Source organism: Lagopus leucura, unplaced genomic scaffold (genome assembly GCF_019238085.1).
Source record: "Lagopus leucura isolate 7727_CA_CO unplaced genomic scaffold, USGS_WTPT01 Super-Scaffold_100028, whole genome shotgun sequence".
NCBI classification, from domain to species: domain Eukaryota; kingdom Metazoa; phylum Chordata; class Aves; order Galliformes; family Phasianidae; genus Lagopus; species Lagopus leucura.
The window spans coordinates 2,012,914-2,035,444 of record NW_024962279.1 but is presented as its reverse complement, the minus strand read 5'-3'; the positions used below and the strand labels follow the sequence as shown (position 1 = coordinate 2,035,444).

The window sequence follows — 22,531 nt, the reverse complement described above, 5'->3', positions numbered from 1 at the left end:
AGGTAGTGCCCTGGAGAAATGCTTCCTTGTTTCTCGGGACAGGTATAATGGGATAATGCAGATTGATTTGCTGTGGGTTAAAGCACCCGGATTATTTCCTTTGCCAAAGTGCTTAGCATGCAGAGATCATGTGGTGTCCTCCAATAAAGCACAACCATGAGTGTTTAAGGGAGCATTACAAGTATTTTAATGATGTTTTCCCCGGGTGTGTTTGTCCATTTCCTCCTTTTGTTGTGTCTGATGGGCTTGTAAAAGCACGGTGAATCAATGAAGCTATACATGAGCAGTGTGAGGCTGTCTAACAGGGAAGTTTCCAGAAATGAAGTAGTGAGGCCAATTCGTGGTTCTCTGGTTCCAGTTACAATTTTGCATCCCAGCCAGTTAAGCACTGTGATCACCCTGAGGAGGCAGCAGGGTCCCAGGTTGGGTTAATGAGCACAGGGACTTGATGGGTATCCCTCAGGGTCTCTTTCTCTGGTGAGCATCCCATGTGAGAGAAGGGGAGGCAGAGCTGCAGTGGCATTCTGCATCTCCATAATGTTTTGTTGGTGCATCCAAAGTTTGGGGTTTTTTTTTTGCTTTTTGCTATTTCTCAGCTCCCCTTAGCTCAAGGGAATCATTCCACTTCATTGTTTTCCAGAAAACAATCCAGTCAGCTGGGTCATCTCTCATCAGTTTGGTCAACACTCTGGGTGAACACATCTGTAAAATATAGTATGTGTTTAAACTGGAAATGAAAAATTCTCCTTTTCAGGTCTTAATTCAGTATTTAGTATTTGAGGGTTCAGAGAGCTTTTGGAAAACACTCCTAGTGGCAGCTTTCATTCTCTTTTGGCACCTCAATGTTAATTAGGGCTGAACCAAGCAGCATTGCTGAGGAGCCCATTGTCCCCAGCCACGAATGCATATGGGGATAAACGAGTGCTTTGGCTGCAGCAAGCGCACGCTCTCACTGTTTGTGTGAGTTCACATCCGTCTCTTTGAAACTGGTGCACAAATCCACGTGTCACCATGCTGCGTTCTCAATGTATTTAGCATGTGTGCCACAGGAGTAGTTGAATCACTGAGTAGTTCAGAGCAGCACAATCCTCATCGTTATCCTTATAATCTGTGATCTTGATTGGGGACACCAATCTTGCTGTTGGATACACGATGGCTGTTTTGTTGAGGTTGCTGTTTGCACATTTGTTTGTGGTGCTGCCGTTTTGGGCAATAACAAAAACATTGAATTTCCTTTTTTTATAATACTGGTGTTTCTGCTGTGCATGTTTATGGTGTCTTGGAAGTAAAGTGTACTTTTGCACATTATATTTCACATGGTGGAGAAGTGGTCCAAGAATATTTGGTATTACCAAGCTATTTTTTTAATGGGAAACATCTCTGCAGATACAGACTCAAATTTTCATTGCATGCTTAGTAACTACCAGTTGTGTGCTCAGTTAAGCAGATGCATCCACACTCATTTCCTCCAGTTGATGTTCAATAGGATTATTTATTTGTTTGCAAGACCTGTAGGATTTCAGTAAGCCAAATTTGCAATGATAAGCAAGGGAATTACAATTTTTGCAGAGGTTTCTGTGTGCTGCTGTTGAGGTAGAGGAATTACTGTTTTTTCAGGTGCAACCTGGGCTATTACACACTTGTTCATGACAATGTGGTGTTGCAGCAGAGTTCTTCCACCTCATCCTGTAGCGTGCACAATTGCCTCTGCAGTCAGTGCATCAAACCCTCAGGGCATGGGGCTGGACCAAAGGATCTTGCAAGATCCTTTCATTTTTTTACGAGTAGTTGTTTGAAATGGTGACTTTATATCTTGTGTGCACCTAGTTTTGCAACAGGCTACTAGTTTTATACCAATTCTTGATCTTGAAAAGAGTTTTGCAAGGTGGTAAGCATTCATCAGAGAATTACTGTTCAATTCTGTGGTTGTTCAAAGTTCACAGCAGCTGCTAGTGTTGAATCTCCCTGATAGCTATTGCAGAAACCTTTCTCCACAGCAACCATTATAGCAGGGAATATCTCAGCGGAGACCAGATCTGTCCTGCCTGGTTCTGAAAGGCATAGATGAGGGACCCTCATCTATGCATGGTGTCTTGCATGGTCAATCTTGCATGGTGTCACTGCTTTTGTGCCCATTCCAGAGCCCTGTGAGCCATTTTGAGCCCAGGTGTGTGCGATCCTTTTGAAATGCGTAGAGCTGCGATACATTAATCATAAGCCATGAAAACCCAGTGTTTTCTTACACTGACCTTATGCACCATAGCCTTTTGTTGAGTATTGAAAGTCAACGGTGTGACTTATAGTTCAGCTGTTGATAAAGATGCCCGGCACTTTCAGCAGAGGCTGTGGTGATTTGTTTTGAATGTCAATCTCACTTTGCGTGGTTTGATAAACATCCTTAGTCTATCATGTCTTTCTCAGTCTCGCTCTCTCTCTCTGTTTCCTGGAGTGGTAATGGATTGTAGAAACCTTAATAAGCAAATTCAGACTGATCCATCAAATAACGGAGCTGAAAGGCGTCGTGTCGTTCTCTTGCTCAGCAAACAGACATGGGATATTAGGACTGTGAGTCGCAGACCTGTGTGAATTTAATGGGCAGGTTCTCGTGATTCCCAGGGCCTTTGCCTAGAGCTGTAAAATAAATTATCCTCTGTAATTTTAATATTTCATGAAATCTTGCAAAGTGATGGCATTCCGGGTAGATTAATACAAAAGCTATAAAATTCACGTGTGCCATATGTTATATGAGCACCAAATGGGATGCCTGGGATTCTTAACATCAGTATCATTTTAACGTTGGCATTAACAGTGATTAATGATGTACTCATCTCTAGTAAGAACCTCAATAACGTGAGTGTTGTTACTTTGCTGTGCATTTGCTTCATGCCAATATACTGATTATTTGGCTAGATTTATGAAGGACAGGGAAAGAAAACACCTGTGCCTTGGAAAGGCTGTTCTGTGCAGCACAGTCCTTCTGGCTGCAGCGGAGTTCAGTCACCCGTGGCAATTAGTCCTATCTGACTTGAAAAGTCCCCTGAAACCTGGCTCCTGAGTGTTTAATAGGATGTGGATGGTGCTGCTTTACCTCTCTAAGTCTGCAGGGACGTACAGTCATGACTGAATGGAGCAGAAAGACAAGAAAGTGAAATGTCAAGGAGGCTCAGGGTTCCTGCAGCAGGAGGAGCAGTTGGCAGTGCTATGATAGTGCGTTAATAAGAAGTGTAACTGTTTGGCTATTCTGCATGTGTGGTGTTTGCTAGGGTGGTCAAGCTGTAGAAGGTCTCCAGGCCACCAGAACCAGGTCAGTGTTGTGCTCCCTGTCTCACCTCCGTGCACTAATGTCTAATTCAATCTGTTAAATAGCTGGGCTCAATTACGCCAGGTTCATGCTTGGTGCAGACGTGAGCTCTTTGACAATGCTCACTTCCACACTAATGAGCCGTCTTGGGTTTCTGCATTAATTCCATCTGTCCTGCTTTCTCTTCTCACACCGGCCTCCCCAGGCGCCTCTCATTTAAGCAGCCCTGTTTAAAAGTAGCAGCTGAAATGTGAGTGCAGTGATCCTCTCTTAGTCTTGTTCAGGTGTGAGTCCTTGCACCCAGCCTGCTCTACCCAGTGCTCTTTGTAAGCCAACAACACTGAAAACAACTTCCCTTTTGATCTTCCTCTAGAATCTGGGAAAACACCTTTAGAAAAGCATTTAAGCCAGTTGATTTGTATCATTTTTATTTTTTTTTTCCCCACTGGCATCAATGCTGCACTGTGCCTCAGTGTTTTGCTTATCCTCAGCAGCCGCTATGTCTTTTCCTTCCCTTGGGTCCATCCTTCACTTCAGCCTATTGCACCTGGACTGCTTTCTCGCTTTCATCCAGGCTGTTTTTTGGGACACGAGGTAACGGGGACATTTTGATTAGAGTTCACTTCTAACTGGGAAATCATTCTGCAGCTCACTGGAAGGTTTTAAAAATTCATCCCCTCTGTGCTGGGTCTTACTCTGATGACAAAGCACAAAACTGTATTTTTCTTCCTGTGTTTTCCTGGTGTTAACATTCTAGCCGGTGCTCTGTGTAAGGGGTAAACAGAGTTCACTTGTTAAATATTCAGTTCTCAGTGTTTTTAGGCTGCCGCTTTTGCTTCAAAACACAGAACCACAAAGAAATGCAAATGTATGTATTACTCAGAAAAGAGAAGATTAGTTGGCAACCTACTTGTGTTCTTGTAGGAAGAATCAGAGGACGTGAGTCCTTAGCCCCGTGCAAGCATTTGTTCTCTTTGTGCTGTTTGTTCAAAACAAAAAACAACTGAAGTGTATGGGAGCTGCTAGCAGCCGTCGTCCTTCCTCAGCACCCTTAGCTCTGGGTCTTCTGCTGGTGTCTTTGGAACGTGCCCATGGCCACCTTGGAGGGCACCCTTGGTTAATTCTGAGCATCCTTTCTCCCTTAGCAGAACGAGCACTAGCAGGGTTTTGTTTCTAATGTCATTTGGCAGTACAGGGAAAGTGATGGCAGAAAAACCATTTCTCAGTGACAGTGTGATTAATTTCTTCTTAAGGGAAAGAAAGAGTTGGGTATTTTTTTTCCCCAGCACTGCCTAAAGATGGACTGACAGTAAAGAACCCGTGATTAATTGCACCAAAAGACATATAATAGACACCTTTTCTTGGCATGATAAGCGTTTTGTCTGACTTTGCTGTTATCTAGTTGGCTCGATGCAGAAAAATAATCTCTGAGACTGCTGTAAGGAATGTTAACTGCATTTTCCTTATTATAGATTGATCTTTGATATCTGCTTTTCTTTGAGCTATTTTATTCCCACAAGTGATACAAACCCTCTGCCATTTTCCATATATTGTGTTTAAGGAGCTCAATACATTTTGGAGCCTGTATGAGGACATTTAATAAAGACTTGATGATTGCCTTATTCCGAAGGTTATATAATATGAAAAATTATATATTGTTTTAATAACTGAATATATCTATGCTCTCAATTTCAGATAAAACAATATTTTTCTAATAAGGCTGAGAAGCGATACCTTTTTTTTTTGTTCATTTGTGCCGTCTAGAGTATGAATATTTTTCCATCTGTGGTTTCCAGTAAAATGGATTTTCAGTCTCTCTGAAATTTCTGCCGAAGTCCTGGCAATATTTGCTTAAAAGTAATCAGGAATTACCCAAATCTCTGTTCAAAGCAACAGTGACCTTACCAGTGGTGAGCAATAATTGGATTATTTTCAGAGATGTAGGAAGATTCACTGTAATAACAAAGAAGAAATACGAAGTGATAACACCACTTGTCTGCAGCACTGTAAGCCACAGCACTTTCCATAGGATAGTTTAATAGCTTAGCATATTATGAATACTGAATAAGAAAGGCTTGGGGAATACACACTGCCTTGCAGTTGGGGGTGATGCAGTTTCACTGGGCTTGTCGGTAGATTCTTATGATCAAATGCATTTACTGGGACACCTCCATAGGGGCTGGATGCAGAGCATCCCTGCACCATCAGGGTGAGCGAACACACAGCCTGAAAGCCGTAGCCTGGTGGCATGGTCCTATTCCATGCCCACCTGTCTGGATGGATGCTACCACCACATCTTTTGCAGCCCACGGGGCAGCCACTTACTACCCTGGGGTGCAGGATGGAGCTGATGGGGTTTCTCCTCAAGAGGCTGAGCTGCTGTGAAGACAAATTGGAAGCCATTTGGAAGAGCAAATCCATAACAGCACGCTGTCGGGTGAGCCTGATTGCCTGGCGCTCTGGTTTTAATTGCAGTGAGTTATGTGGCTCTGCACAACGGGGTGCCAAGCCTCTTGGCTGAATCTTGTGTAATTCACGTGTTTACACAAAAGCCAAGTAAATGTTAAGCTTCCTACAGACTTCAATATACACGAGCTCTAGTTTGTGTTCAGTTTTAGAGACAGGTGGAGGAAAAGCAGAGCGTGTGTCTGCCTATATGTGAGCTGCATGAGTTAAAAGATACAAAAAAAAAAAAGAAAAGCATGACCTCTAGCTTTCCTTTCAGCAGGCTCTGCAGTGACCTGTCAGGTTCCCCTTCCCAAAACAGAATTCTGTGTAATTCAGGTTTATTAAGAGATGCTCGAGGGCTCTTGTGAATTTTTGCTCGTTGACCACTAAAAAGAGGCTTCTGCCATTGAGGGTTCCCAGTGTGCTTTGAAGTTCTCCCATGATGCCTCTAATTACTGCAAGCAAGCTTTCTACAGCGCAGCCTGCCATGTCATTTAGCCCACTGCTGCTGTCCAGATGGCCATGCCCAGCTATGGCCATGGCCACCATGTCAGGCATGTGGATCAGGCTTCGGTCTTGACCCTCAGTAGTGTCAAACTGCTGGGACGTGACCTTGGCTCCAGCATCAGTTCCAACTATGTTACATGCCATCTCTCTTGGCTTCTCATTGACCTGAGAAGAACTGAAATTTGGGACCCTGCCCAGCAGCCGAGCCCTTGTTCTGCATCGGTAGGACACTGGTGGGGCCAGGATGGCTTTGAGATAGCGCAACCAACTGGGCTAGTTGGGAATTTGTGTTCAGATAATTCCCTGGGCATGCTGAAGCCTTGAGAGCTGTGTACCTGAATGTAATTTTATTTTTAGAAAGCACATTAGGGAGCATAAAGGCCTCACTAATGTGCCAACTGCAATCTTTTTGTTGGAGAGTCTTTAATTGTATCCATTCTCTGTGCAGAGCTATTTGTAGTGGAGGGTTTTAACTGGGAAATGTGAGGAAAAAAGTGTTTGTGTGACTGGAAACCATGTGGACCTTGAAGTAGAAAGCCAAGTGCTTGTTTTGAAGCATCCCTGCAAGATTATCCCATGAAGCATCCAAATATTCAAGTAATACCCAGTGTTAGGCCTTTCCTTCAAAGAGGAGAGCCAGCTCCTCTGGGTGCCTTCAGAAGAGGCAAATTTTTGCTTTTTTTAAGATTATCTCTGGGTAAAAAATAAGTAAACGCATTTAAAAAGCAGCCCCATTTAAGCTCCCATTTAAGCAGGTGGATCTGGAAGCAGGGAAATAAGAGAATTGCCCCCCAGAAAACAGCGAATGCTTACGGCATGGGGAACACTGACCCAAGGATTTGTGCCTTAGCTACCAGGAAGAAATCTAACCTTCTCATTGCTGCTGTGTCAAAAAGAATGTATAAAAAATAAAAGAAATAGGTAAAAGAGAGAGGAAGGGAGGGGAAAAAGAATTTATGTTTGTCTGGGACTGGTTTTCTAAGAAGCCCTGATTATTCAGCAGCAGTGGAAAAAAAAAAGCTGCACAAGATGTAAATAATCTTCAGGATTATGCTAAAGCCAAGCTTCAGTCATTTTACTGGAAAAATGCATGAGGCCTGTCCATTTAATAACCATCAACAAGAATTTCTTTAGGGCTTATTGTATTTTCATGAAAAGGATCAGTTGTCTTTAAGAGAAATGGTAATTCTGGTATCTACAAATACCCTTTGGAAAGCGTGTTCCAGGTTGGTACACTTCTTTGATTGGGCTTTTTCTTCTCGTTTTCTTTTTATGATAATATCTTACATTCACATCCACAGTTACACAGTAAAATGATCAAAAGCAAAGGAGTGGTTTATCATGGAAAGGCAAACCCCAGCTGTACTCCATGGTGCGGCTGTATCGAGAGAAAAACACGACGTGATTTTTAGCTGTTGCTGTGTTTCTATTTGGTGCCAGAGATTCTCAAGTGATTTTGCAGAGTGTGGATACGGTGCAGTCAGGGTTTCCAAAAAATCTGCAATATCTTGAAATCTATACAGGATCTTATCCTGCTGGGCTTAATTTTAGACTATAGGGTGTATCATTCAAGGAGGAGAAATGGGTTTGCAGTGTGCTGTATTTAATCAAGTGCAGCAAAAATCTGTTGCAGGCATCATTCATCTTCATGAGCCAATATTTGTTTCCATTTTAGCCATAGAAAAACCCTGCTCCAGCTCAGTGGGCTTCTCCATAGTGCAGATCTGGTGTCACTGGGATTATTGCTCTGGGCAGGTGCAGGCTGGCTGGTGGGGGCAGTTTTGTTTTGTTTTGTTTTTAATGGGGTTGCAATACTGAGAACTGTATTCAATTGTTGTGAGAATGGCAAGGGCTCAGGGTTTGGGGATGGGAAAGCACACGCTGTTCTTGTGTTGGTTTCCAAAGGATGAGATGCATCCTGAGACCCTGAGCCATTATATTTCCAGGAGTGAGAGGGTTTCAGGTGCATGCTTTTCTTGGAGAGCAATGAGAGGTGATGGGAGCTGGGTGAGGTGTTTCCACCCTATACTGTGGTAATGGACCAGGTTGTCCAGCTGTAAGCATCTCTTCTGCATGGGTCATGCCAAAGCCTAAGCTGTGGGTAGCAGAGTGGTTGCAGCTAGAAAACATTTTATGGTTTAATGAAGATTTCTATAAACTAGTATGATTTCACCAAGCTGGACCTTGTCTAGCAGGGCCCATGGCAATGTGTATGAAGAGCACCAGCCCAGCACAGCTTCAGCCCCTCCAGTAGCTGCTAGAGCAGCCAGGATCCTTGCTGACAGAAATGTGGGGCTGGCAGGTAGAAAATCCAACCCTCGTGTATGGTGTTAATGAAACACTCAGCTTCGTACCCAGAGCCCTTTGTGTGGAGGAGCTGTTTGGATTTATCACTGCACGAGGCTCAGCAACACAGGACTTACGTGGCTTGGGAAAGAATTCTAGTAATGGCCACAAATGGACCTCTCCTGTATCTCGTTTCCAGCAGCCTTTAATTGAAGAAACAGTTTCTGTCACTCTGGGTTCTGCCACAGGCAGAGAAATGGCTGATGGAGAAACAAGTGACGGGCCCTGAGCTGTGGGGAGGGGTGGTTGGATTCTTCTTAATTTGATGCATTAGAAAACATAATCTCCTGATTCTGTTCTGAGCGCCGTCGCTGCCTCATATATCTGCGTGTCCTACAGCAGTGAGTTCTCCAGCTTCGCACGAGCCTGGAGCGATGTCTTGTGAGCCAAAAAAATAAAAAGCAAGGCGAGGAGGGGGCAGGGAAGGATGTGATGCCAAGTGGAACAGCTCTGTCTTACCCACCCCGGAGAGAAATCATTCGGATGCTGAAAGAGACAGGCTCCGTTGCGCAGATTAATGTGCAGTGTTTGGAAGCAGCCAGGAACATTTTATCCGCTCGTGGCGAGGTGGGAAGGAGCTGGGCAGTTCATCTCTGCAGAATCCATTCCTTTCCCTAAGAGGACATTTAGAGAAAAAAAAGAGTACAGAGGTCTCTGGGAGCGCTCAGGCACTTTAATTGGCTGAATAGAGCACTTTTTGGTTGGGATTAATATGGATATTCCTTAATAACCTGTCACCTTGTCAGGAGTGTCAGGGTCAGGATTGCAAGGCTGCTTGCAGCTGAAGTTCTCGCCTTTCCTTCTGGTTTTTATTATTACAATAGCTCCTGTTATTGCATATTCAGAGGCATAGGAAGATGGCGTTGGTTTCTGCTTTTCTTTCCTTGCAAGTAGTGAGGGAGCCAGAAAGATGCACCAGATCGGTTTTTAGAGAAAGGCTGCTTTGAAAAGATGAATGCTTTGGTTTTCTGGGACTGGGGAGACCCCAGTGCTGCCCGCACCTGGGGCACCCCAGACCAGACCAGCACCTGCTGGTTGGAGCCTCTGGATGCACACAGCATAAACATGGGAGCACAAAGCCAAATCCTAGACAGAACACAAAGAAAACAAGTGATTTAGCAGCACTGAAGATGGCTTCAAAGACCTTGAGCCCATAAGCATCGTCACAAGTATTTTGCCACTGCTCTTGCTGCCTTTCATCTTCCAGTGGCCACCAGGCAGGGATGCCTGCAGGGAGCAGGCCGCTCCTTTGTGCAGCTGTTGGGGGTTAATTTGTTTTTCACCCTTTCCACCCTTTTCTCACCATCCTTCCCCTCCCTGCAGCTTCAGCGCAGCCCCAGCAGCCCACCTCCTCAATCAGTGCACATCATTTCCACAAGCCTTCCTGGGAGCAGTACGGATGCACTCAGAAGGCTTCTCCAGCTTTGCCCTCCTGAAGCAATTACCTCCCCTCTTGGATAACCACCATCTCGCCTGCCCCAGGAGAGCTGTCTGCAGAACCAGGGGAGCTGAAGCGTTCCCTGCTCCCTAACAGCACAGCTGATAAAGTCTCAGTGAGGAATTTGCTGCTATAATTACTCTCATTTATCCATAGATAATTTTGATAGAGTTGCCCTTGCAGACCCCACTGTCATCAGTGCTCTGCGAGCTGCCCTGTTAATTGTAGTGGGAATTAATGGGAGTTAAAGGTGCTGCAAGCCTGGCTCTGAAGAGAGCAGCACCAAGGGGAATGCAGAACTGGAGCTGTGCTGTGCTGCCCTTCAGGCTGCTGGTAAAGCAGTTCCTGGGTAAAAGTGGGTGTGGAGGAGGTAGGTTTGAGCATAAGCACAAGATTAAGAGCCTAATTGCAGGGAGTGTGAGCGCACGTGCATTTTCATTGCATGCATGCTGTAATTAGCAAAGACTTTCAGATTAACAAGGGGGAACAGGGCCACTACTCACAGCCTTTGTGGTGGCTGTCATCAAAAGTGCTGGGATGAGGCCGTCTCTTGATGGTGCTCCTGTGGTGTAAATTGATTTATCACCCTTGATGGGAAGTGAGTTGGAATCAAAGCATCCCTGCTGCTGCCTGACACCACCTGAGGTTCGGGCTGTCTCCAGGTATTATCAAACAGCCATAGACACAGCACAGAGCACTTCCTCCAAGTTATCTTTGCAGAGAAGTTTACTTAAAGATGCTGTCTAGCCTGCAGAGATGAAAAGAGTAATGTGTCTTACCTGTACAGAAGATCCATAAAGTCTTTAAATATGAGAGTCACATAGAGACCATCCTTAGAAGTTCATTAAGGATAATGCAGCACGTTGCTTTTAAATGCTCTTTCTTATCTGTGCATTCAAAATGCACATCCAGACTGTGGTTTGGAGCAAAGGGCAGTGATTAGACAGTGCTGTTAATAAAGAGCATGTTCCTGGGAAGGAGAGAAAGATAATGCAGAATGAGGCACTTTTTAAACAATGAATGGAAGATGAACAGCACTTAATCAGTTCCATGTGTGTATGTCAGGGTGTTTTAAAGTCTGTTTGATGGGTTTTGGACTCATCTGGTATGGAGGAGGGGCAGTTTCTCTGCAGTGTTTGCAAGCAAACAGTTTGCGCGTTGGTAAACATGATGAAGTCCTGCTGCTGAGTGCTTTGCAGGCTCTGTTGCTGCCTGAATACAAACCGTACCCCCAGATCACCAATGTGATTGCAAAGCAGGGAGTGAAAGCCTCCCTAAGTGCAGGGAGGATATATGCTTAGGACAAGGGAAACACCTTTCATAAATTGTGAATGCCTTGTTGGGCCCTTTGGGATGGGATTTAAGAACAGGAGAGAGAACATTTGCAATGCTGCTGCCCATGTCTCTGGGTAGGCAGCTCTACCGTGGTTTGTTATGGGGATGCTCCCTGCTGTCTCTCATGGCAAGGTGCTACCGCTCACCTGCCAGAAGCAAAGCAATAAGGAAAGCTCAGACTTGCAGTACAAGGGTGGGGAAAGCCTATTTTGGGTCGGCTGTCAGTCAGCTTGACACTAATTGGTTGCAGTAAGTAATCGTTCTCCGTGTAAATTAGACTCCAATTTCCTCTGTAGTCTGTCTGCTGTGTGGGCTTTGGGCTCTAATGAGGTTCTCACGTGGGGAACCTGGTTTGTAGCTGCTTTTGTTCCTGGAGATCCAGCCCAGCCCTCCCTACTGGGGGTGCTCTTTGGTCCCTCTCCTGGGCGGCATGTCTCGGGGCTCCCTGTGTTGCCCAGTCCAAAATAATAACTTTGGTTTAATGCATGTTTGGATTATTTCTAACTTTAAAACTTGCAAAGGGACTTATTAGACGTACAATGGGAATATCCCTCAGAAATGTTCCCTCTGAATGGCTTGGAGCCCTGTTTGCTTCCCCATGAATGGAGCCCATTCAGCCCTAGCCCCTGCCGTGGCTGTGGAGCTGCCTGCACCTGGCCCTGCAGCCACACACCTGGAGCACACAACTCTGGGCCCCTCTGTTAGAATGTAACCACGCACGCATGCAAAGCTCACCCAGATGCTGGTTTGCGTCTTGGAGACACTCCAGCGCTGCGTATCTGTAATGAAGCACAGAAATCTGCATTTACACAAGGGGCTGTTACCCAAGGCCACCCATTGTTTGCAAACGGGCAAATGCCCTGTTCATAGGGCAGTTCTGGGGCTGCTGCTACGAGGGATGGCCAGATCTGTGTGCTGGGTCCCGACAGTTAACGTCTGCTGGAAAGGAGAACCATATGTGTGTACTAGGCAGGCTGCTCTTTGCCAGGAGTGCTAAGTGATTCAGCAGTTTGCTTTGTGAAATTTGGTGCAACTTCAGGAACAGTGCTCTCACCACTTCTATACTCTCCTTACACACTGCAGTCATGCCCAAAATGTGTTGGTGTATGGTTGGACACTGTGATACGTACTGCTTTTATTGGCCTTAGCTAGGCTACGTGCAGAGAGGGGCTGGTGGTTGGTTTTCTGCAGGAAGATAGAGGTTTCTTAGAAGTGTGCAGGGGAGAAAGAGGTGAAGCAAACCGAGCGTGGGTTTTTGATTGCTTCTCTTTCTGTGCTTTGCACACAGACAAGGTAAATGCACTCAGACCTCTAGTCAAAACTGTGAGGGATGCTGGCTCCACTGAGAGCTAAATTTGGGTAAAGGGACAGGATTGGATTAAGGCTTACAATTTTCACCAATAAGCTAAAAACGGCGGTGGGCGTCACTTTGCGAGCTGGGGAAGCAGCCGCGAGCTCCAACTCCCCAGATGACCTCCGGCAGCCAAAGGCACAGCGGCTGCAGCAGGATGCAGCCCGGCCCTGGCACCAGCCTCAGCGCGGAGCTCAGCCCCAGCCTCTTGCCTACCCCTGCACCATACCTGGGGGGCTTTCGGCATGTGACCTGCGTGCCCGTTTAGCCCAGTAAGTAATCACCCTCCATTTACAGCATATGAAAGTGTAAGCTCTTTTAGTGCTGTACAAATGTTTGCATTGGGAAATGATTTTCTTTCCAGCTCGGGTTTCCACCCGCACTGTGCTACCCGCCGCGTGCAGTGCTCATTGCCCCTGTGCTGTTGGGGCAGCGTGGGGCTGGCGCTTGGACCTATGGGCACCATACAGATTTTAGGGGCTCTGCTGTCCCAGCTTCTGAACCTCTGCTGCTTTCATACTCTGCCTAAAAAATCTGAAGTGAGGAACCCTGCAGGAGCCTGGAGCTTATCTTCAGTGCTCGCTCTCCAGACATGGTGTATGTCTTCTCAGCTGCTGCAGGGATTTGCGTGGCATGACAGAATGTGAATTCCGAACCTTTGGCAGCTGTGTTTAATAGAGAGGAAAGGGTTATTTTTAACTTTTGGATGTTGCTTTTTTTTTTTTGCTTTTTTTTTTTTTTTTTTTTCCCCTGAGTTATTGTAAATTCCGGAGAAAATGTCCAATTTATTTGAGGCAAAACAAAGGTTTCTTTTAAGTGAAACAAAGGCTTCAAAGTCCTTAATCAAGCTTTCTGGATTCAATTGCTTTCAAATGCTTTTGGAATTAGGCAGAGAGGAAGCTGCATTTTACAACTCGGCCACTCAGTGACAAATTATGTGTTTGGTTGGAAAAAAGGATTCCTACATGAGAGGAGCAGGAATCTGCACTGTGCTGCTTGTTTACCTCTGTTTGTGTTTGTTTAAGCAGTGCAAATGATCTGTGTGCCTCCCTCTGGAAGCAGATGTTTCTATCTATGCATCTGGTGGGGCAACTGGTGAGACAGGCAGGGTGCTGGCGTGCACGCATACAGACCCAACACCCATTGCGTTGGGTGGGAGCCTTAAAATATTCGGATGGCAAAACGTGGGAGTGTGGGGCTGCTGGGGGAAAGGTGCTGAGTGAGCCTGGGTGGTGACAGATGTAGATTTCTGGTTCCGTGTGTTGTAGGAGAAAGTAGCTCTCAATGAGAATAAATGTAGAATGGACGAGTGCAGGGAGCTGATGCGTTGCCACATCCCCTGGAGGAGCACAGCACGTCCCATGAACAGCCATAAAGATGCCAAAAGAGAGAAATGCCCGTGGCTCGACCTGTTGGGCTGTATTTCTTTTAGAAGCTGCTTCCCCCTTGTTGGGCAGACACAGGGCTGCATCCCACAGCAGGACTGCGCTTGTTCGTGGGGCAAATTCCTTTGGAAGTGTGAATCATTGAGTTGGGATTTTTGCGGTGGAGGCTGGGAGATGATTAAATGTTCTGTCTGCAGGAAATTACCAGGAGATTTCAGTATTTTCCTGAATCAGCCTCAGATGGTGTGCAGCTTTTGGTTAATACAAGCGAGCAGTGTTACGTGGAAGTCCCTGGGCTCAGCTGCTGGCAGGGCTGGACCCAGTGAGTTCCTTACAGCTCTGTTGTGAGAGTGTATTTGTGCTCTGGTACCATTTAAATAATGGCAGCAGCATGCTGATTCCTCTAATGATCTTGATTAAATTATCGGCTATTTCCTTAATTAGTTACTTGATCTACTTGCACCTCAAATTAGTCTGTTCACATAAAGAAAGAAAGAATGAAAAGAAATCTCCCTCTTTTTCACTTTTTAAGTATTTTCCTTGCCAGCTTTCCTTGCAGCTACTGTCTCATTTGGGTGCTGCTGGCTCAGGGCTGGTTTGCTTGGGCCCCCCAAAAAGCTTCTTATTTTGGGGTCCTTTGATGGCCTTTCCAATAGCGCTGAGACTGGTGACCTGGAAGCCCTCCAACCATCTCAGGCCAGTGGTGGACATTGTGCCAGTCTTCTCTGGTGTGTCACTGAGAGATGGGCATCCATGCTCCCCAGGGGCTTGCTGCTCTGGCAACTGGGAGTTTAAAAAGTGATGGTGTAAGTGTGTGTCTGTTCCTGTGTTATGCAGATAGAGGGATATGTAGAAGCAGACTTCTTGAATGCGCTGTTTCCATGTATTAACAATGAAAAATATTTGTAACAGTGGAGTTGGCACAGGCTCCTTGCTGCACAGGAGGTTTTGGGTGTGCTCACTGTGCAGCCAGGATGTGCAGTCGTCTTTGGGAAAGCTCACATACTGGGGCACAAAGGAGAGTGTCTTGGGGAGCCCTCCTAGCACCACTTGTTCCCCTCACCTCCGTATGTTAGAATAGAGAGACTCAATGTGTCCATTTTGGGGACTCCTTGTGATACACATAGAGTGGCTCATAGCTTTTGTACTCTTAATCACTCCTAATGACGTTCACTCTTAATGACATTCCCCTTGTTAGCCTTATCTTCACACCTCTCTGATGCAGAACTTGCTGAAACAAGGATTGCGTAAGGAGCCTGTATACACTGGAGAGGCAGAAGTTGGGACTCTCCCAGCTAAAACAGAACTAAATGCTTGCCCTCCGGTTTAATTTTACTATCGATGCCAAGAAACTATGTATTTGGGATGAATTACCTAAAGATTAAACATACACAAGTGTTATTCCTTGGAGTCTTCTATATTTTTAGCAGTGCGGCATGAATTTGGGCTGCATTGCTCTGCTAGCAAACCTTCCCATGCCTATGTGATTGCTGCCACCCCGAGCGTGGCACCCAGCTGGGACAGCTTTCTGCGTGGATGGGATGTGCAGAACCCCATGCAAAAGTGTGCAGAATGGTTGGTGGGAAGTATTCCAAAATACCAATTGCAGTGGCTTGGAAGGCAGAAAATACCCTAGTAGTTTTACGTCTTGATTCCTGAATGGTTGTCCTGACTCTGGAGGTGGTGAGCTCTCACGGTCCAACGTCCTGAGATGTTGGAGTGTGGCCAAGAGTTGCAATGCCAAAGGGCGATGGTGATGCTTCTGGGAGAGGATGGGGCAATCCCAGCCCTCCCTGTGTCCATCCGGGATTGTTTGCTTAGCCACAGCCGAATAATGGATGTGCTCTCAGGCTTCACATGTGGGAATAGCAGCCAGCCCCTGTTTTGTGTGTAGGTGGCAGAGCAGAGCTGGCCATGGCAGTGGTTCCCAGATGTGGCTGTATCTAGGCAGTATGGGCAGTGTGCCTCCTTGGGGCTGGAACCTCCACATGCAATTAAGAAAGCCAAGGGACGGCAATTTCAGACAAGTAACTACAGTCAAAAAGAAACTGTGGTGCTGGCTTATTCCCCTGCCTTTATCTATATGTCCTGAGAGGGAGCAGAGATTCAATACTTGCTCCAAAAGGGCTGGATTTTTCTTGATGTTCCCCTGAGGTTTGTGTTTGGGTTCTATCCCTTCTATTGTTGGTTTCTGTGCTGACATTTCCAACTCAGTGCAAAGATAAAAACAAAAGAAAGATGGGCTTTAGTAATGAGGGGTCTGTTTAGCCAGGGGAGGACTCACAAGAAAATGTGCATTGAATATTCATGGAGCTGTATCCATTAACATTTTCACTGTGCTGGCCCTGGGCAGAGCAGGAAAGCTGTCAAGAAGTGGAGCTGCTGTGTTTTGCAGCAGAGGGAAGGTGAGGGCTCTCACCCTATTGCAGGCTTCTTTCCTGGATCTGGACTTGCAGCAGCAACGAGTGAGTATTTCCACAGTTTCACTTAGAGTCCTGAAAATGCTCACGGTAAATATTTCAGGCCTGATTTCTCTGCCTGGCATTAATTCATCTCCACGCCTGTGTGAGTGCGGGTGGCTGACACCGGTCCCCTGATTCACAGGCAGGCAATTAAAGAGATAAGCCGAAGTGACTTCATGTGCCTCCTTTTTAGATTGCACAACTTGGAGTTGCTTTAAACGGATGGGATTAGCGGAGATTGAGCCCTCAGCTGCTGCCTGGGGCTTGTGTCCAACATCAGCTGTAGGTATCAAGTCAGGGAGTGCATTGTTCGTCATGTGAAATTGTGCCAGGAGGATTAGAACTGATGATAAAATGGCATTAACACTTGCTTCATTAATGGGGTAGAAGGCATCAAATTATTCTGGTAGCATAAATCTAAAATATTTCCTGTATTTTGTAAGCTACTTAATTGATTGAGATATATTTGCTTGCTGGCTGTTGCATCCTCGGCTACAAGGATCATGGCAGTAAGTGAAAAGTCTGAATCCATGGCTGTTTGGTAGATTTAGATGAGGTGGGGTGTTGTTCTACATAGGTTCTAGGATACCTTTTTCTAGACTGTACTACTTGCCAATGTCTGTCATATTTGGGGTTGGAGTGGATGTGTGCATGATGCTGGCCATGTCCCTTTCATGCTGGCCGTCTGCTACAAGCTCTCTGCATGGAAGGGAAAAGTGCCTCAGAGCATCATGAGACCAACTTGGTATTCTGTCTGCAAATGTAAAAGTGATATATGCAAATATAAGAGAAATACCTGCTTTACCTTTTGTATAAAATAAATGCTAACTTAACTAATGAGCTAATAGATTCAGTGTGGATGTCTCTGAGGTCCATTTACATCCTTCAGAGGCCCATTAATTTCCACAGGTGTCAGTGTTCCCAGGCCCTTTGCTTTACCAGAAATGAGCTTCCCCACTCCCAGTCACAGTAAAACTAGCACAAATTGTGTGGCTTGTTCCATCGCATGGCGCTGAGCATTGCTCACTGCACGCCACTGTTGTGTCACACTTTGTCACTTTGCTTGAGCCAAGGCATTGCTGCGTGCTGCATGCATAGGTTTGATTCATGTGAGCTGGTTGTTAACCTTTGTTAACAGGGAAGGCAGCAGCTCAGAGACGCTCAGGCTCTGGTGAACCCCATCACTTGTGTCACAGCAAAAGGCTCTTTTGCTCTTCTTGTTACCTTGGTGTGATGCTTGTCAGGGGAGTACAGATGTGTTTCTTTGCACTGGTAAATTAAAGCAAGCCTTGTTCTGGCTTCTCACGGCATGGTTTTAACCCTTCAGCATGGTGTTTGTTGACATCCTGGTCCCAGCAGTTCACCGCCTGTTAGCAATTACTGCTGAGCCCTTCAGCCCAGCCTCACCCAGAGCTTATTTCACAGAGGGGTTAAATTTCCTCAATGGTAAACATTTTCTGCTTTTGGAGCTTGTCATTATTTGTTTTCTCAGTGCTCTTATTTTCTGAAGCACTGTAGAACCTACACTGTGGGAAACAGCCCCTTGCATGATGAGCGTAGAGCTCACGCTTCCAAACATCTTCACATCAGGCATGTTATCAGTGTCTAACAGCCACTAAAAATCAGCAGGAGCTCAGTGCTTAACTCCTGCCAAAATATCCATTAGGGCCCGTGCAGCCTACTGTTCCCATTGCCCATCTCTGTTGACAAAAGCCTGGCAGAGGAGGAGAGAGATGGAGCAGTCCTCCCCGAGACTGCATTCACAATGTGCCCAGGGTCTTGAAAGCTGCCTGGGTCTAATCCACAACGTACTTTGCTCATTAGGACCCATGGCTGTCACATAAGCATCCTTGCCACCCGACTGTTTGCTGAATTTGTGATGCAGTAATGCCCTCAAACTGATAAGGGGTTGGGTGGTGGAGCAACATGAGTAAGGTGAATCATTCTCTCCTATCGCAGTGCAGTCCACAAAAGGAGATGAGAAGCAGCAAGTGGTTATTTGGGATATCAGGGCTATGCTGGAGGGCTCAGTCCTCAGCTCTCCAAAACTTGGGAAAGGGTCACTTGAACTCCATAGTGTGTGGCATAAGTCTGACGCCAAGCAGAAAGCTCATCCAACACCCGTGGCAAAACCTGTTGGAAATACTTTACTGCTTTTTATGGAATGGTTTCTCTCTGAGGTTCCGTGGGCCTTAGATTTGTCTCAACTGAGAGGTGATGAGGTTTTGTTCTAAGCCTTGTGTGAAATCAGGCAGGAGCAAAGCGGAATCCCTATTCAGGACCATAGTTTTGTTTGCTCGTGCGAAAGGGCTGCAGAGCAGGGTGGCTGATTTCCCCACATCCTACCTGGAAGGAAAATTTTAATAAAGTCAAAACTTCAAAGCAGAGTTGCTCAAAGCACAGCAAGTGTCAGAATGTTCCTCATCCTCGGGTTTGTGCTACGTGGAGCAGATGCTCGCTGGGGGGAAGGCAGCTGTTGAGCAGTGATTGCTGCTTATTACACTAATTATAACAGTCTCGCCAGTATCGTGAGCTCCCCTTCTCCTTCCCCCATCTGTCTGCTTGGCCATCCATAGCTGCTCATCTTCGAGATAAGGACTGTCTTTCAGGAGGATGCATTTGGATTGCTCGGTGCTGCAGGGAGCCCAGCTGCCCTCCTCTCTGCTTTCCCCTGCTGATACAGGGGGATCATCATGGTTCACACATAGAAGGAATTTGAGGCATTGAGCTGGTTTCTGTGGGCTTATTTCAGAGCCAGGTGAGATGTTGTTTGGGTCACAGTGTTCCCCATCTTCTCTGTGCCATGACAGCTTGGGGGAGCAAAGCATTTTGATCCGCACCTTCAGCCTCAAAATTGGCTTCAAAATATCAGCTGTTCTTTTGTTGTAAGGAAGCAATGCAAGTTACATACTCAACAAAAAGCAATCCCAACTCCTCTGGATTACCAACCTGGTTTTTATTTTGTGGGGGGGTTATTCACTGTCACCTAGCTCTCACTTTGAAGAGCAGCCCGTTCTGAACCATGGAACAATGAGACTTGCTAAGTCTCTAGCAGCATTAATTGCTTCTAAAAGACTGATGTATTTAGTCTGCTAATGTTTAGCAAACGTATTTGTTTTGCACCTTTGAAGATAATGCTTTATGCAGCACAGTTTGGTAGGGGAAAAAAAAAAAAAGAAAGAATGGCCTGTGGCTTTTAGCCTGTTGAGCAAGTAAGCAGAGGCTGGTAGGAGCAATTGCAGTTGATATTGCTGTTGTCCCCCCCCTTAAAAAGTGACTGGGTACTCTCAGCCCTCCTGGTGCCTGTTGCAGGCAGGCAGCCCTGATGGGCCAGTGCTGGAAGTGCCATGAGCTGGTGTTGTCACGCTGCTGTGGTGACACTGGTGTCATGCTCATGCTCCTCCATGGGTGGGATGCAACCATGCAATTCCCCAGCTGGGGACAGCTGTAAGCTGTGCCTCGTTGTTGTGACGGCATCACCTCCTTGCAAGGTGGTCAACCCAGACCCGATACGGTCTTAATCCTTCCTTTGGAGTCCTGCTCGTTTGGCAGCTGGCTTAGTTGCATTTCCCTGTAGATTGCGATAAGATAAAAGCTGGGCCATGCCTTACAATAAGGGAAACCAATTTAAGAGATGACAGTTACAGGAGGGAGGGGTTGGGGCTTCTCAACCGCAGCTGCCTTTGATGGGCGCTGTGATTGATTCCGCACCACGCTGACCTTTTCATGATGGGCTGAGCAGCTCTAATGATCTTGATGGGGCTGGTGATTTGGATATTGTACTTGATGTATAAGGCTTGACATGGCAGTGAGAAATGGGACTAGGAGATGACTGACAGGCCTGTTCTGTTTAGGATGCTGAGGGCACAGGCTGCTTTCCAGTGATTTCTTTCAATGAGAATGTTTTTGCTGGATTATGTTGTAGCAGAGAAGTTGTGCTGTTAAGTATCTGCCTGTATACAGCATCTATGCTGTTAAAAATGATAAGGATGTAGTAAGTTATGATAAGGATGTAGTAACTTGGAGGACAAAAGGCTTACCATTAAAAAAGCTGTTCAAATTATATACTTAAGTTAATGAATGTTTAGTGAATTGACTGTACCCTGATTTTAATGCTTGAGCTCCTCAGGCAAATAAAACAACAGAATAGTTTGCACCCATTATTTTTTTGGAACTCACAGTATAAAACATCAAATCTTGGAGATCTTGCAGGCAGCATTAAAAACCTTTTAACTTCCATGAGTTGAGCTCTGTATAAATCACACCCTGGCTGTGGCATATCTCATGGGTGCTTGTGGCAAGAGTAATGAATTTCATGGTTTGTTATGAGCTACTAAAACCAATACAAACACAGAAAACCCATTGTAATCTCAGCATATCATTCAAGGAAGCAATTTCTAAGTATGAACAAATGTCAAGCTACGATAACAAATTGTTGTTCCTAATTAAAAGGAAGAATAGCAAACAACTACTGTCATATGTATCCGATGCCAAGTGGTCTCAGGGACATGTGGTGTCCAACAAACCTTCATACCAGGACAGTCAGGGTGTAAATCTTGTGATATCCTAAAATGCATTGATCTGATCTGTGCACTCCAGGTCCGTGATCCTGAAGAGTCTGGGTTGGTGAAACTAAATTGAACTGCCATTTTGTATAATTTTATTATTTTAAATTTAATCATCGAATCACAGAATCACCAAGGTTGGTGATCTAAGATCACCCAGTCCACCTATGACAATGTCAAGGTTAGATGAAGTGTAGAAGCCTTGTAATGAGCGGAGTTTGGGATGGGCCAAACCAATGCCCCACAGCCCATCTGCCCTTCCAAGATGATATTGTATCACCCAGGTCTGCTTCATGCTCTTCAGTAGGAAACAAAAACCCATTTTGCTACCTTTCTTCCTGCTGAGTGATTCTCTGTGACCCATCTCGCTGCATTTGGAATGGTGCTTGGAAATGTGCTGCTTTTGCAGGACTCTGGAATGGCTCACATCTGGCCACTGAGCACAGGGACAGCTACACGTGGGAGAAACAGAACGCTGGGGGTTTGCACAGCTTTTGGAGGCAGCAGGTGGAGGCTCCTTGCTGTGCATGGCATAGAGAGAAGCTCTGTGAGCAGACACATTAAACCCTCAGGGCATAAGCAGTGACCTGGAACACCCGATCAGACAGGTTTGAAGCAAAAAAATACAATAAAATTCATGTAAAGTGACAACAACCCTGGCTGCATCAGGTGGCGAGGTGCATGGTGGCACAGGGCTGTCCTGCAAGTGCATCTTCAGCTTGGTGCAAATGGACAATTAATTTGTCTTACTGATCTGAGATTTAGATCTTTGGAAAATTTACCATGAGATAAGCTGAAGATTTATGGATTTCCTTTGTAGTGTATTTTCACGGAGCACTTTATTGTTCGTGGAAAGGGCCCAAGAAAAATATTTAATTAAAAAATAGTGCTTTGGGTTTGTTTAGCTTAAGTTTTGATACAGAGCTCTAATGAGGCTTTTGTAAACATTATTAAAGGACACTATTAAAAAGCCTTTAGATGAGGATATTGCCAAGCTAGCAAAGGGGGAAAAATAAAGCCTAAGCATGCAGATTGTTGTTCACATTCTGTTACAAATTTGATGGTAACATACAAAAATAAAAAGCATCGTAGCGCAGAGTTAAAGCCGGAGGTTATGAAAAGCCTTATTGTTGGTAAGCTCTGCAAAGCTTCTTGCATTAAGGTGATTTAAAGAAAAAAAGGGGGGCAGAGGGGTGATGTGATGCAATGATGGATTGGAATCCAGTCTGCAGCTCCAGCATTGGGGACAGTCTGCCAGCACCGTGTGTCCTGAGCACTGTGCCTTGCTCTGAATGACGCCGCGTGCAGCAGTTCTGCTTGCTGGCTGAGTTAGCAGGGAGCACGGATAGCTGTTCTTATGGACCGTGTGTCTGCTGTTGGGCCTACATCCCAC

General features: G+C 45.7%; 1 protein-coding gene across 3 annotated transcripts in view; it reads left to right on the top strand.

Annotated features, from left to right (window-relative positions):
• Nucleotides 1–22,531, top strand: part of PRICKLE2 (prickle planar cell polarity protein 2) — an 87,732-nt gene that overhangs the window by 27,942 nt on the left and 37,259 nt on the right. The window contains exon 1 of one of the 3 annotated variants that reach the window (XM_042880923.1): nt 12,933–12,998. The exons of the other annotated variants lie outside the window; for them this stretch is intronic. The gene's annotated coding sequence lies outside the window, so the exon portion shown is untranslated. Of the gene's footprint in view, nt 1–12,932; nt 12,999–22,531 lie in introns of those variants that run through there. 3 annotated transcript variants of the gene reach the window in all.